The 15806-nt window shown below is 37.7% G+C and overlaps 1 protein-coding gene across 12 annotated transcripts in view; it reads left to right on the top strand.

Annotated features, from left to right (window-relative positions):
* Positions 1-15806, top strand: part of CEP170 (centrosomal protein 170) — a 99710-nt gene that overhangs the window by 2506 nt on the left and 81398 nt on the right. Inside the window, exon 2 of one of the 12 annotated variants that reach the window (XM_051783788.1) lies at positions 14975-15022. The exons of the other annotated variants lie outside the window; for them this stretch is intronic. The gene's annotated coding sequence lies outside the window, so the exon portion shown is untranslated. The remainder of the gene's footprint in view (positions 1-14974; positions 15023-15806) is intronic. 12 annotated transcript variants of the gene reach the window in all.

The raw sequence follows: 15806 nt of genomic DNA, 5'->3' as shown, positions 1-15806 counted from the left end.
TGCTATCTGCTCTAGCACGTGCAAGGTTGTAAAAGGACACAATGGCATACACTTCCCTCTCTTTGAAAAACATGCTGCATAACATCAAAAAAATTGATTCTGTTTGCAATTTGAGAAAAGGAAGTTGTTTGTTACTGAGGGACAGAGGTTCAAATCTGCTGGCTTGGAGCTGCGTCAGATATGTGTATCTCTTCAAAGGTACACGTCTTCACTGCACTAATTGATCCTGTGGGGGTCTTCCTTGTCTGTTGGGTTTCTAGTGCTCTTACGGAATGCCTGCATGTCTTCCGTTCTGTTATTGATCCTTCTGTATCTACACATTTTCAGTGGACTGGTCCACAGAGAGCAGCTTCCCTCAGTGCACAATGCTAATGTTTCCCTGGATCAGAGTCCATCTAGGGCATTGAATGGGACAGGTGTCATGGGGAAAAATAGCATGTGATCAAGTGACTTAAACTGTAACGTAACGCATGTAAATTAGAGTAGGAAGAGAGTAAAAACTACTCGTTTACACTACTTCATGTCTGTCTGTTGTACAGTTATATGTGCAAAAAAATATTGAAATAAATTGCAAATGCTTGGTTCTCTCCTGTAGTTTAGTTTCTCTGACTCTACCACCAAAAAGCGGGGGTGCTGTTTTTATTTTACAGGTGCATTTTTTTGTAGAATGATCTTTTTAATTAAAATTGTGTTTGACCTTCAAAAGTCCTCATATATTTTAAATTAATATATGTGAATTTCTATCATATATTATGTAAAAACCTGCTTGTCCTAGGAGTCTCAAATAAAAGCCACAAATATGTGTGCTGTACTCTGCTGCATCACTGAAGTTGAAGTGTGTGGTGCAGGCTCTTAGATGTGGGTAAGAAGTAAGTCAGAGAGTAGGTGGATATTAAAGAGACTGAGTAGCAGTTCTTGTATCTTAATGCCTTTGCATGGAGTATTCCCAGTTACTCACTCTTCCCTGGTTTCAGTACAGCATGGCTGTACTGCTCTATTGCAGTGACTCTGGTAGTTTTCTAAGTACCTGAGAAGTTAATTCACTCCACTAACTGAGCAGAACACTATTTCTTTTCTTTTTGTTTTGCTTTTTTTAGTTTTTCTTCTCTTCCTCCCTTGAATTAGCAAATTGAATTATCTTATTGTGTGGTCAGATGAGTGCCAGAGCAAGTACACAGAATGGGGACAGCAGTGTTAAGCCAGGAGGAGAAGAATACTCATTTTTCCAGTAGCAAAGATACATGTGGTCTGCTTTACTGTCCTACGTGGTTGTCCTTTGTGCCACTGTAGGCTACTGCAATCAGAGAGGAGGTGGGTTATGCATAAATCCAAGAAAACAAAATTAATAAGATACTGGGTTTGTTCTTGTTGTTAGTCTTTACTTGCGGTCCTTGATACATAAAATGCCCACAGCCACAGACTAAACATTCAGAACGTATCACTGGATGAAAAAAATATTTCTCTGTAAAGTAAGTGTTAAAAGAGGGGCTAGAAGTGGTTCTGTTAAGCTTTGTGGCCTTTGTACTAGGATAAGCAGGATTTTTGTGCCAGACTAATATTGGTGTCTTCTCCTTTACAGAATTTAAGGATGTAAATTTTCAAATATTTTCATAGTTTTCGTCTTTGTTACTTACTAGTTTTGATGCATGTGGTTTTTGTGAATTGTAGAAAACTGCTATTAGGTATGTGTTTAGATAAATTGTTTTTATTAATTCAAAACAGAGATTGAACCACAATCTCTCTTTTAATCCCTTGAATAGAATATATTCTCAGTAAAACATGATAAATTTTTCCCATATGAGTTCAACGTATCTGTCAACTTTGTTTCTCCTCTGAGAAATTGTTACTGAAAAAATAAGACTTTTCCTTTGCTAGGTGCTTTGTAGAGCTTCAGCATCCTCCACTGGTGGGCCTAGTAGGCTGATTCAGTTCCATCCCTCTTATTGCCTTCTTTGGTTGGTTGTGCTGCATTTCTTTCAGCAGTTGGTGGTTCTTTTCTTTGCTTGTTTCTGTTCTTGTGAACTAAAATGTTTTATATTCTGATCTAGTCCATGAAACTTAAGAGGGTATTGTTCATGACAAATAGCTGAATCTTCTGAAGTCTGTTTGGTGGTTTTTCCAGATGTCATCTTATCTCATTCTGTACTTCATTCCAAATGAAATTCTGGTTCTGCTCGTTTTGTTTCTTTCCAGGAAGAACTGCAATTATTGAGCTTTTCAGAGACATAATAACAGAAGTGATGCCACTCCCTGGCATTTCCAAGATGTTTCTTTGTGCGCAGAGTATTTAGTTAGTCTTCAGCTGTGGTATATGAAAAACTTGTAATCAATCCATTAGCAAATCATTATGGTCTGAAAGTAGTAATACACTCAGTGCATTAAATCAGATGTACTTGTAACTTTTCTCACAAAATTACATGCGCAAATAATTTTGTTGATGGTCTTTCTGTTGAATTGCAAATATTTGGCCATCTAAATATGCATTCTGTTCTGTGTTCAAAACCAAAGCCTTTTCAGTTATGTCTTGTTTGTCCTCTCGTGGTGGATTGCATTTCAAAATTAGGAAGAAAGCAACAGGAAGCTGAAATGTCATGATATCTTCTCTGTTTTCTCATGAACTTACGTTTTTCCTGCTTACATTAATCTTACCTTCTCTTCTCTGCTCCCTTGGACTTAAGATGACTGTTTAGTCCTATGGAGCTGTACCATCACAGGAATCTCGAAGTCAGGAATTATTCTACTTAATTTTATAATTTTAATTTACGAAAGAGAATGGGTAATATTGTAGTTTTACTTCTTTTTTTTTTTTCTTTGAATTTTCATAAGAATGGCCCCATAGACGGACCTTTTTTCTGACTCATACCCAGTATCTTTTCTCCAAGAATAGATATAGCCTGGTGCCAAGGGAGAGTTAAGGTTCTTGCAACTTTTGGGTCGGGTATAGTTTCTATTAAGGATTGTTCCTTCCACTTAATCTTCATTTCTTCAGCTGTGTCTTGAAAAGACAGTTCACTAAAAATGGCCTCATTTTTTATTCATGTTCAGCAATAGATCAGCTTAATTTATAAGTAAAATCTTGATTTTTCTACATATTTTTGTTATTACAAAAATGCTGCCCCAGTTTTGTGAGATTAATGATGATTATACTTTCGCTCATTCATCTCCCCATTCTTTTTATTGTACTTGGCTTCTAAAGGGGATAGTCATGTAAAGTGAGGGTGAAACCCTTCCTTTAGGAATGACTTTTTGAGGTGATTCACAAGTCAAAACCACATTTTGAATTTTAGCTTTAAGCTGCCTGTGAAACTGGCCATTACAAATATTTTTTTAAATTTTAAGCAGAAGTTATTCAGGAAGCCTTGGAGGAACCACTGAGAACTTATTGTTTAGCTTTTGGATTAGCAGAGTTTTGAAGAATGATGGCAACCGGTTGACATAAGAATTATGGAACCACTGCATTTTTTTTCATGTTACAGAAGGTACTGCCCTCTGTGGTCATTTTTTGTTTTGTTTACTATCACAGTTCCTGTTGGTAGACATAATAAAAGGTGTTTTTCAAAAGCTGTTTTTCTTCTAAATGCTGCTCAGTCATCACGCTCTCATAGTTGTTTAAACATCATACCAATTATTTTATTAGGCCATACTGGTGATAATTGGGTAGAGCCTTTATTTCTATGAAGTCTACACTAACTTGAATCTTTAGCAACCTTAGTGAGATTAATTAATTCTAAGTATGCCATAATTCATGCCTATTTGTTAGTGAATGTTTTTATTTTTGTCTGTTACCATTTTGATCACAAATTCAGTAGCATATTTTTAATTAATCGAATCCTAATTAATCTGCTACTAAATACACCTTGTTATCTCTTGACAGGACAAGAGGGAATGGAATTGAAACTGAAAGAGAGTAGGTTTAGATTAGATATTCGGAAAAAATTCTTTACTGTGAGGGTGGTGAGCCCAGAGAAGCTGTAGCTGCCCCAACCCTGGCAGTGTTCAAGGCCAGGCTGGAGGGAATCTGAGCAACCTGGTCTGGTGAAAGATGTCACTGCCCGTGGTGGGAGTTTGAAACTAAATGATTTTTAAAGTCCTTTCCAACCCAAACCATTCTATGATTATTTTCAGACCAGCTGCACTCCTAATATATTGCAGGGAATCCTATGTGTAACTTTTTCTTGCTCAGTGCTCTTTTGAGAGTTGCAGTTGCATGACCAATATCGATCCTACAGATACATTTTATGTAGCATATCCGAAAGAGGCATAAACTCATCAAGATCTGTAATGTCAGTTGAAGAGTGGAAGCATATGGACATTTTTCATCTGTTGAAAACAGATTCCTGATATAGGGAATTGTCTCCACTTCTTTTGTGGGGAGCTACAGAGAGGCTTCTGATGAACATGCTTTTATTTTTAACATTTTTTTCTTCTTTTGTAAACAGTACTGTGTGGTTTTGTTCTCTTCAGTTTTCGTCCTAGTTGGAGAACAGTAAGAAAGATAATGTTGCTGGCACAATGCTGGAATTAGTGAAAAGGAGTAGTTGGATATAGTCAGTAGGAGTATTGCAAAAAAGAGTAAATATTTAAAAGAAAACCCTTCCCAAAACAAAACTAAAAAAAAGAACACCAAGAGTGAGTAATGGAAAACTACATTTACACACAAAAAAAATATCAGGCTGAACTTAAGCTTGGACATAGAAAGAGTCAATCACTTGAAAGTCCAGAAATATCACAAATTTTTTTTTTCTAAGTTTGGCAGTAACAATATTTGAAAAAAGGTAGCCATTGCAGAAAACATTGCTGGTTTCATTAATCATGCTTTGCCAATTTGTGCTGAATGTTTGTACCATTTGTTTCATTGTCTCTTTTTCTCATTCAGAATTTTATTTTTGGCTTCCTTAAGTATGGGTGAATTTCTGGCTGCCCCAGGTCTCAGTGCAGTCAGTGGATCTTCAGATACTACAGGTGACTTGTGTGTATGACAGGATCTGTTGATACATAATGATGCAAGGCCCAATATAATTCTCTATATAATTATATTCTTTAGCTTGCTGTAGGAAGTTTATTGCTTATCATTAACCAATACTCTCTTTTTTATTTCCTAAAATATTTCTTTCTCCAGTGTTTGCAACTTCTAAATCACAGATAATTATCTTGCATACTGCATGTGTATTTTTTTTACCATTCCTTAAACAAACACATCCCTTTGCTTTTCTCCATTTTTGTGGCCTGATTGCATTTTCTTTAGCATACTTTCTGGCACCTTCAACTGTCAAAGTTAAACGTGTTAGGTGTTGTGTTGTTGAAACTGCAAATAGCAACAGTCAACTTCCCCCTTAGAGCAGACTGATATTCCAGAATTTGGTTTGTGTTGAACTCTTGGAGGATTGTCATTGCATGTAGATTGTTTCAGAGTGCTGCCTGCTTACTTGCTTTGAGGAGGTCAGCATTTGTAGCAGAACTAAGAACTAAATTATCCAGCAATCACCTTTCAAACCTGCACATAGTTGAAATGTTTAAAAGAGTTTTTTTTTCATCATGCTTTGAGTTCTAGTTTGTTAAGAAGTCAGGAGGTTTTTTTTGCTGTAGCTTCTGTTGTTGCTTTTATGATCTCAAATTTTACTTACCTCTTTTATGTACCCCACACAACAGCCATTTTCAGTTGGTTTCATTAATATTACTGGGTATTTACTTAAATGTCTGACAAGATGAATTCTTTTTGTTGTTATCTGGGCAGCTTAGAGCATATAGTAAAGTCTTTTGTATGGTGTCAGGAAAAAAAAAGTTGACCCATTAAGACATGAGAATGAACCAGGAAGTCCTGAGTCATTCCTTGTCCAGTTGAGGCAAATAGAAACCTTTAATTTAGTAAAAAAACAACCAAAACCTCCCAAAATAAACCATAATGTTATTTTTAGTACAATTAATAAAATTAATTCAAACAGCATTATGGGAGGAGACTAGTTTTAGAAGATTAAGATCCTTGAGTTCCTGGATTTTGTGAGTCTTTCCTTTGGTGCAGTTTCTCTCCAAAACCAAGAAAAGCATTATGCTTTGCTATTTTTGTCTATTGTGGTTTTTGAGGGACGATGCCATTGACCAAAAAAAATTATTCAATAATGTCCGTGTATTGTTTTATTTGTATAGTTATTTCCATAGGAATTCTTCCTTTCTTTCTATTTAAGATACTTGTTTACATTTGGGGTCACTAATCTAAATCAGATATAGAAGACAGACTACAGTAATGCATCATGAAGGGAGAGGCTAAAGATTAGATCATTGGATTGGGGTGTGTTATAAAACACAGTTGAGGCAAGTGAAAAATAGAATAAATATACACACTGAAACTTTTTATGAAGTATATAGTTTTAGTCTGTAATGGATAAATATGAAAAACTACTTTATATTTGAATAATAATTGTGGTGAAGCGCTGAAACTGGTTGCCCAGAGAAGTTGTGGATTCCCTCTCCCTGGAAGTGTTCAAGACCAGGCTGGATGTGGCCCTGAGCAATGTGGAAGGTGTCCCTGTCCATGGCAGCAGGATTGGAACTAGATTGTCTTTAAGGTCCCTTCCAACCCAAACCATTCAGTGATTCTATATTAGTAGTCCTTACAGTTACTGTAGACTTGTCTAAATATAAGAAACCCTGTAAGACTTAGATGGATTTGGTGTAATTACTGTGTGTTCTTGTAGCAGCCTAAGCAGACCTGGCTGCTGGCCTGGTCCTGCCCTGTTCTTCCCTTTTCTCCCACCCCTAACTGCACAGCCCCACTCCTTTTATTTTGGTGCTAGATAGCTGTGTAACTTCTGGGCACCATTCATTTGTTTATGGGAGTGGAGAAGAGTACAAGAGTTATTCTGTCACTAGTTGAACACTGAAATAGCCCCACTCAGCTGCACAGCCACGTGTGTCCTGCAGCCAAGGCAAAGGGAGGAGTCGTGACTTTGTGGTGGGGGCAGTGCAAGAGGTTTGGGATCCTGACAGCAGAGAAACTGGCTTTGGCTGATGTGGAAATGCAGCTTCTTCACTTTAGCATTTATATGATGAGGCTTAAAACTGCTCATTTGCCTGTCAGTTGAGTCTTCAACACTACGGTTGAGAATAAATCAATACAGTGAAGTTCTGGACATGCAAGCAACTTATGACAGGGTAGTCTGTGTATAAGTGTTGTATGTATTAACTTTGCAAAGTAAATCCTGCTGTGTGGCACATGCAGGGAACACAAGGTACTTCACACAAAGTAGGCTATTAGACATTTGCTGCAATTCAAGTGTGTATGCAGGAGCTGCTAATAAGGAAGACGTGCCACACTATGAATTTCACATCCCATACCGCTCCTATATTTAGACTTTAAATTTAATTCAGCTGCCGACTTCCTCTTTTCAGCTAGTAGAACTTGGTCAGAGACTGCTTCACTATCATAAATTCTGGATACACTAGAATTTTATCAACTTTTCCGATATTAAAAGCTGTGGAGAATTTGAAAATAAGATGTGTTTTTTGTCACTCTCAGCAAACTTGCAAAAACATCTGAAAAGCACTTTGAAGTTGAGGATAAAATTTGAATAAAACCCAGTCTTTGGAGCTCTGTTGTTCATAGAGCTTTTGTAACTACTCAGAATTAAAATACAAATAATAAAGGATAATTGTTTTGTCATGATTATTCAGTATTCTGTCATTTTTCATCTGCCTTTCTGTCTGCAAAAAAATTTGTAGATGGGTAGTTTCTGGTACGTTCTAGAGCAGCTGTTTCTAACTGTAGAGCTCCACTTTTGTGACAGTATTGGCAGACGTGGTTGGACCATTATTGATACATCTCTTTAATCCATTATGGTGCTTGTGTGTTTATACTCTCAATGCCACAACAATGCACTGTTAAAAATGTTCATGTGCCTGGATGGGATGGTGCTCAACCTGTTCATCTTGGGGATCAAGTACAGGGAATATGTTTGTATTTTCTCTCTCCTTCCTCTAGCTTGTAATAGTACATGGCTTGTACATCCAAGGCTGAGGGGAAAAAACCACTTCTGAATTTCCCCAGCATTGGGAAAGCGCTTTGCTTTTGATTCAAAGTAAAGCAGTTCTATTAAGATAAAAGGGAGAGAAAAACATATGCAGGAGAACAAATAATGTCTAGTTTCTTACAGATGTATCCTGTGTCCCAAACTGTACCAAACCTCAACGTGCACATGTACTCACCCTTGTGCGCTTGCTTGGGAACCAGCAATATTCAGTGGGAAAAATAACCTGGGTGGCAAATGTCCTGCTAGGCCAGAGAGAGCACAAAGGAAACGTGAGAACAGGTCAGCCAGTAGGCTGTAAGCATCACTTCCTTGGGGAACTAAAAGTGGTTTCAGTAAGAGCTTTAATTGCTATCTGTGAGGTAGAAGGTACAGTTAAAAAAACCCCAATGCACAGGAACAACACCATAACATGAAGCAGAATGTTTTTACTGTGCAGGTGACCACTCACTAGAACAGATTGCCCAGAGAGGTTGTGGAGTCTTTTTCACTGGAGATATTCAAGAACTGTCTGGACACAATCCTGTGCTGTGTGGTCTAGGATGACCCTGCTTGACCACTGTGGTCCCTTCCAACCTTACTCATTCTGAGATTCTGTGAAACACAGAGTAATTTAAAGAACTCAGGATGTGCATTGTTCCAGCCTTTGAAAAGGGAACTCATAATGATCTGTCTTAATCAACTTCTTATGCTTTTGTCCATATTTAGTTCCATCTCAAAATGATTTAAAATATTTTTGGTAAACCAGAAGGTTATTTCTCTATTGCAGCAGCATGGTCAGTGTTGCTTAAATATACCTTTTGCTTTTTATTGAGTGAGCTTAACTAAGTTTCCAGTGACATCTTTTTGTTGGAGACATAAAGTGAGTAACTTGTGTAGTAATTGTGGGTAGTTCTTAAAATAATCAAAATCCAAGCCCCCTAGCTTGTTCACTGAAGTGCAGGCAAAAAGGGATGACCTGATCCCCTTTTGTGGATGGGGTTACAATACCACTTCCTCATGTTTGGTTCAGTGCCTGGAGAATTGTGTGTAGAGTTTGGAGCTCTTCCCATTGAGCCTCCCCTTTCACATCTCTTCCTTTTATTTTTTTTTTTTTAAGACAACAAAATTATTGAACTTACAAAGGAAAATATGGATTTCCTCCCACAGAACGAGGTGGGAATTCGAGATATTTGTCTGTTGAAAGACACTCTTGCATTCATTTAATAGCCTTTAAAAATATCTATCATATGATACTAATAAAAGCATTTTGTGGTGGTCTCCAAGTATTCTGAAGTTAACCAGATTTTTATTGTAGCATTCTGCAAAACTTACACTGAAGTACAAAATTAAGTTTGTATCCCCAGTCATTCTTAAACCAACTTATAAAGGTCCATGTGAAAATAGTCTACTTACTTAGCAGTGAGAGTTTCTCATTGTGATTTAGCTGAGGGGTTGTAATCTACAAGTCCTTGCATAAATATGTCAAGCTACATATTCACTCTATGTGTTAATTCTGAAAGTTTATACTACAATTCACAAGCTGTTTGACCACATTTAGTAAAGAAGAGATAGTAGAAGAAAGAGAATTAAGACTTACCATGCTAGTAGCTATATTACCATTTGTTGGCTGCATACAGGAAAGGAGTGAGTAGGCAGCACAAGCAGATGTGGAACAGCTTCTCTGCGGGAAAGCCATTTGCCAGACACTAATTACAGGCTGGTTTAAAATCTTGGCAATAAGTAGTATTAATCATTAAAACCAAGGGTATTCATGTCATTTATGCAAATGCTTTATCCTGCTTTCTGTCTTGCCAAATTCTTAATACTTTCTTTTGGTAGGTGTTTTCGTGTGATCATACATTGAGAAGGTGTTTCTGTTACATTTGTTACCTTTCAGTTTCATTTCATGGGAAGGAAAGAGATGGGAGGACACAGACATTGAAGAAGTTCCTTATTCCAGACTAGATTTCTTTTGAATGACTTGGGCTCTTATTAAAGAACCAAACAAATAATTAAAATGTAAGGCATTTTAAACCTTGTTCTACTCTATTTTTATGTGAATCTCAAGGAAGAGGAATAGATCTTAAAAATCAAGTCCTATGTTTTTGTCTGAGTTGGACAAATGCTGAATAAAAAATCTGATCTCTTTATATCACAGCTACCGTACAAGTTTTTGAAGAATTTTGGTTTTAAGCTTGTCCTGATATTAAATACTTTTAGAATACCCATGTAGATCAACATAATTATGACACAGCTTCAGTGAGCTTTTATATTGTTTTTACGCTTTGTGCATGCACTTCAGACAGTAAAGATTGCCTAGAGCAATCATCTCTTACAACTTTAAGGCAAAATTTTGAGCCTTTGGTTGCTTTGTAAAATAAGTACATCCAACTTTTTTTTCTTTTTCTTTTTTTTTTTTCTTTTCTTTTTTTACTGGAGTGCTTTTGTTACTGATCTTGGAACAAACAACTCAGTGTATTTCCAAGAAAAATACATCTGCGGACTTGGCTGTTGAGGGTAATTGTAAAAAGTTCCAAAGCATTCCATAAGGGAGAGGATAGAATGTATCAAATATTTTGTGTGGAGCCTGCATTGGCATGATAAATATGTTTTGCATGTTACAGTGGAGATGTCGCAAAGAATAGTTACTGACTACCTTTTTGAATTTGTATATCTGTAGTACTATGAATGGATGTGGAGATCAGTAACACTGATATCAAGAACTGTCCTTTATCACTTCCACTTTCATGTCCTGTGTACTTATGTATTCTGTCAGGAAGTAAAATTGCATTGAAAGTGGAAAGATAGATGTTAAAATTACTTCAGTAGATGCTTTTCTTTGCTCATCTTCATACCCACAAAATAAATAATTCCTTATGTTAAGGAAGAAAAAATTTGCATTGCCTTGAATGTAATTTAATCTTGAGTCATGGACTAAACCCCATATATTTCACAATTTTGCAGAAAGTGAAATCACCACCCTTGGGAGGTTAGGAGGTCCAGTTGTATTTGCAAAGTGCTTTTTGTCTTTTCAGTAGTGCTCAGGGCTGTGGTCAGCACTTGGCCAATGCAAATAAAACCTCCTCATCACGCACAGCCTACAAAATCACTTGGAATGTGCCACGATGGAGGCAGTGAGAATAGGAAGTGTAAGAGCAGGATAACTCCTTCTTTTAAGGTTGCATTCTGCCTGAATGCAATGCCTGATTTGCATTTATTTATTTATTTATTTCCCTGTTTGCTTATCTTGGCAGTAGTATAGTCTGATATGGAGTGGGGGTGGAAGGAAGTATTTCTGTAGCTTTCATTACAGGAAGCTTTTTCCCAAAGACAGTTTGGTTATTGTTTCTTTGGCCTGCTTGCCACGATCATTTCTAAAGGCTACTTATAAGATGTGCTGTTTTAATAGCATATTTGATATGTTAATCTCTTGATAGATGACCTCCTTTGGTCATGGTCAAATAGGCAAACTTCAAAATAGTTTCTTTTACACAATTCCTTAATCTGAATGAAAGTGATGGACAAAATTGAACACTTGATTGTTTGTACATAAATTAAGCTACTCTTATAAGCAGTCATTAGCCTTTATTTTAGCTGTTTATTGAAAGCAGCTTTTGAAAAGTACTGCCGTTCAGTGTAGTAAGGCTGCAGAAAACAAAATTCATGATAAATGATTTTTTGACTATGGTTGTAAAGATTAGGAATGCAAAATGAGCTGTCTGCTTCTTTAATAAATGCAAAATATCCTTACTGTCTGTTACCAAAGGATAAAATAGGAACATTTTTTAAAGTCTTAATGGCTTTGTCCTAGTGGCCAATAACAGAGTATGCTTTTACTGTTTAAACAGGATAACTTAAAACTAAAAAGGCTTACGATTGCTACGTAGGACTATATTCAAGTACAGTACCAGTCTCGTGCAAAGTTTTCTAATCAGTCTTAAGAATTTGCTTATTTAACAGTATTCTCTGTAAAGATAACACAGTATGTTATTTTTTGTCAAGTTGGCAAAGGCTTTGTTTCAATCTGCTGTTCTTAATACAATGTGATCTCCTAGCTTCTGCTAGGAATTGTGGTGTTTGGTTTCTTTTCCTCCTTGATAGCTTTTAGATTGGTTGGGGTTTCTGTTTTAGTGGTTTTGGTTTGGTGGGGGTTTTTTGGATAGTGGCTTAGCTGCTTCACCTGCCAGCTTCCTCAGGACTTGCTGATATCTTTCTTCAGATCCAATGGACTTGTGCACCTTCAGGTTCTTTAGATCTGAACCTGATCTTCTTGTACAGTAGGTGGTTCTTCATTCTCCCAGTCCCCATCATTGTCTTCTGTGACTTGGGCAGTATTGCTGGAGCACTTGCTGGTGAAGAATGAGGCAAATAAGTTCTTGAGTGCCTCAGCCATCTCCATATGCCAGGTAACCTTTTTTTCTGTCTGGAGAGGGCCTAAGTTTTCTCTAGTTTTTCTTTTATCTCAGCATAGCTATAGAAACTTTTTTTGTTGCCCTTGACATCCCTGCCCAGATTATTCTATCAGGGTGTTAGTTTTCCTAACCTGATCGCTGGCTGCTCATACAGTATTCCTGCCAGGCTACTTGTCCTCACTTCAACCCTCTGTAGGCTTCCTTTTTGTATTTGAATTTTTCCAGGAACTTCTTTTTCATCCATGGGCCTCCTGGCATTTTTGCCTGACTTCCTCTTTGTTGGGATGCATCACTTCTGAGCTTGGAGGAGGTGATCCTTGAATACTAATGAGCTTTCTTAGGCCTGTCTTCTCTTTGGGGCTGTATCCTATGGTAATCTAAGGAATAGATCCCTGAAGAGGCCACAGTCTGCTCTCCTGAAGTCCAGGATAGTGAGTTTGCTGTCCACCCTTCTTGCTGCCCTAAGGATCTCAAACTCCTCCATGGAGTCCCTGAAGCCAAGACTGTCCTCGAGCTTTACATTTCCCACTAGCTCCTCCTTGTTGGTGAGAACAAAATCCACCGTACGACCTCTTCTTCTTGGCTCCTCTGTCAGTTGGAGATGGAAGTTATCATCAGTGCATTCTAGGAACCTCTTGGATTGCTTATGCCCTGCTGTGTTATCCCTCGAACAGATACCAGGGTGAGGACCAGGACTTCTGAATGTGAGGACGCTCCTGTCTGTCTGTAGAAGCCCCATCTCCACAGTCTTCCTGGTCTACCTGTAGCCGATCCCCACTAAAATGTCACCTAACCCTGCCCTCCGTTTAATCCTGACCCATAAGCTCTTAGTCAGCTCCTCATCCATCCCCAGGTGGAGCTCTGTTCTGGTCATTGAGACTCCTTGTCTGCCTGGCCTGTTGTTCCTAAAGAGCCTATATTCTTCCATTCCAACACTGCAGTCAGAGAAGCCATCTCACCACGTCTCTGTGATGCCTTCCTGGAAACTGTAGTTCAAAGGCTTCTTCACCTTCTTGGCAAACCTATGCCCAAAGATGTTCTTCTCCTTTTCTAACAGATGGACCCCAGCAGACCAGGTTTCTCAAAGGGAGTCCCATGGTCTTAAGCAGCCAAACCTCTGGCTGTGGCACCAGTTATTGATTTTCCAGATTCAGCTGGCCCTTTCAAACCCTTCCCTTTAACTGGGAAGATTGATGTAAAAACTGCCTGTGCTTGAGTGCCTTACCACTGCTCCCAGGGCTTGGTGATCCTTCTTGATACTCCTCAGGCTGTTCCTGGCTGTATCACTGGAGCCCTCTTGAAATAACAGCAGCAGATAATAGTCAGTGGACTGTATCTTTTTGCATACTGTGGCGCTGAAATGATTGATAGCCATCAAGTAAGCCTTATTTTTTGTACCTTTCTTTGCATTATTTGTATGTCAATATTTATATAATAGCAAAGGACAAGATCTCAGGCTTTTTTTTTTTAGTCATTATTACATCAAAAACAGAGTAGGATAAGGTTTCTTAAGTCATTGTCCCTAAAAAGCAGAACCCCAAAGCAACTTTCAGTGCAACTGCACTGTTGGCAGAAAAAGGAGTCTATTTCAGTGGCTGTTCTGACAGCTATTCCTGTGTGTCACAGCAATAAAATAGACATGGATCTAATTCTGACCTGGACCAGAGGGAGAGGATGCTTGTGCAGCTCCAGAGCTGCAGCACCATTACAGGACAGATTTGCTGCATGACGGAGGGCAACTGCCTCCTGAGCTGCTCTCTTGTCATTCCATCAGATGTATGGGGTGACCTGTAGGGCAAGAAGAGTATCTGGGTCCCTTCTGTAGAGATTTTAATTTCCTTAAATGCAGGAGGAAAATATCTCTCTATCCTTAGTAGCATTCACATCTAGAAGGATTTTATTTTAATTACATTATTATTATTTATTTAATTACAATTTTATTGTAATTAAAATATAAGGAATAAATGATTCTTCCCTCAAATGATGCTGAGGAGTCTGCTGTGATAATCTGATCCTAGGGCTAGATGGACAGACTGTACCCTCCAGTTGCACCACTGTAAAGCAGAAGGTGTGGCTGTATGTCTCTCTCCTGCCTTTTTTTTAGTTTGGGTTTTTGAGGGTTTTTTCCACTCACGCTTTTTCTCCTAGCCACAGACTGCCTGAGAAATACACTGCTGTAGCTTTATTGATTTGGTACAACTCTACAACTCTTGTTGTTTTAGTTAGTCTTTTATGGTAGTCAGTATAGATAATGTGCTTATCTACCTATGTAGGATGTGTACTAAAAGAAGCAAGGGGCATGACTTAGCTTGATCTCCTGATGCTTTATAAAGGCAATTTTTTACTCTGTTTTTTGTTTCTCATCTGTTGAATAATATCTATTTTTTCTTCTTCTCAAGCTTGAAATAGCTTTTAAAAAAATCCTAGTATAATACTGGATTTAGCAGACATTGCAAGTGAGCAGTTTTCCCTCTCTGTAAACAAAAGGTGATTTTTCAGACTAAGATTCAAGGAAATTTACATATTCTTATTTTGCCTTTTCTCCTCCTCCATCTCTAGGTACAACAACAACAACAAAAAGACTAAAAGCATGGAGTGGCAAAGAAGGTAGAAGAGAATGGTTTTGCAGAGTTAAGTGCAAGAGTAGTTTATAAGAAGGTTTCTTTGCTCTTAGTGGTTCCCTTTTTCTGTAGACTTTAGTCATGGCTACATCTTTCAGTGTACACTGAAAATGACACTTTAAACGCCGTATAAGGCTTCAGTATGATTTTCTTATCTGTTTTTCAAGAAATGGTGGGTAAATTTGGATATTTCAACTGAGGTGGAACAGGTCAAATACTTCAGGAGCAGAATGAATACCTAAGGCTGTCATTCAGTTGCCCTGTCAGCTAAACTGTAGTAAGTTTAGAAGAGAAGCCAACAGATTAAGGGCAACTGAGATTTTTGTAAGATGTTTTGGTTTAGTGATAAGGACAGTCATCCTGATTGTACTCTTCTTCCCTATTTGAGCAAGGAAGTTAAATTGAATTTTCTTTCACTTGGGTTACCTGTTTTCTTCCACTTTACCCATTTGCATGCTGGCCATTCAGTTCTACTCTGTTGTGTCAGTGTAGCTCTCAAATAATTGCATAAAATTTTAATGAAGTTTATAACTAATATCAGTATTTCTTTATATCAGTGTAAATGGAAACAACTCCTTGTTCAGACCTGTATATAGCATTTGAATGTTTCTAGAGAGATGTGATCGAGTGAATTTTCCAGTCAGTGAAATATTTGAAAATAACAATTCTGGCTTGTTGTACAATTGCTGAAAATCTGGAATCGTATTTGTCATTTTTCCTAAGTACGTGAGATCATCTTCTCATATTGATGAAGAGTTTTAATGGTTTTA

The sequence above is a fragment of the Manacus candei genome, unplaced genomic scaffold, assembly GCF_025592945.1.
Source record: "Manacus candei isolate 608988 ecotype Guabito, Panama unplaced genomic scaffold, ASM2559294v1 h1tg000017l, whole genome shotgun sequence".
In the NCBI taxonomy this organism is placed as follows: Eukaryota; Metazoa; Chordata; class Aves; order Passeriformes; family Pipridae; genus Manacus; species Manacus candei.
The sequence above is the reverse complement of the archived record's forward strand: the minus strand, read 5'-3'. Positions and strand labels throughout refer to the sequence as shown.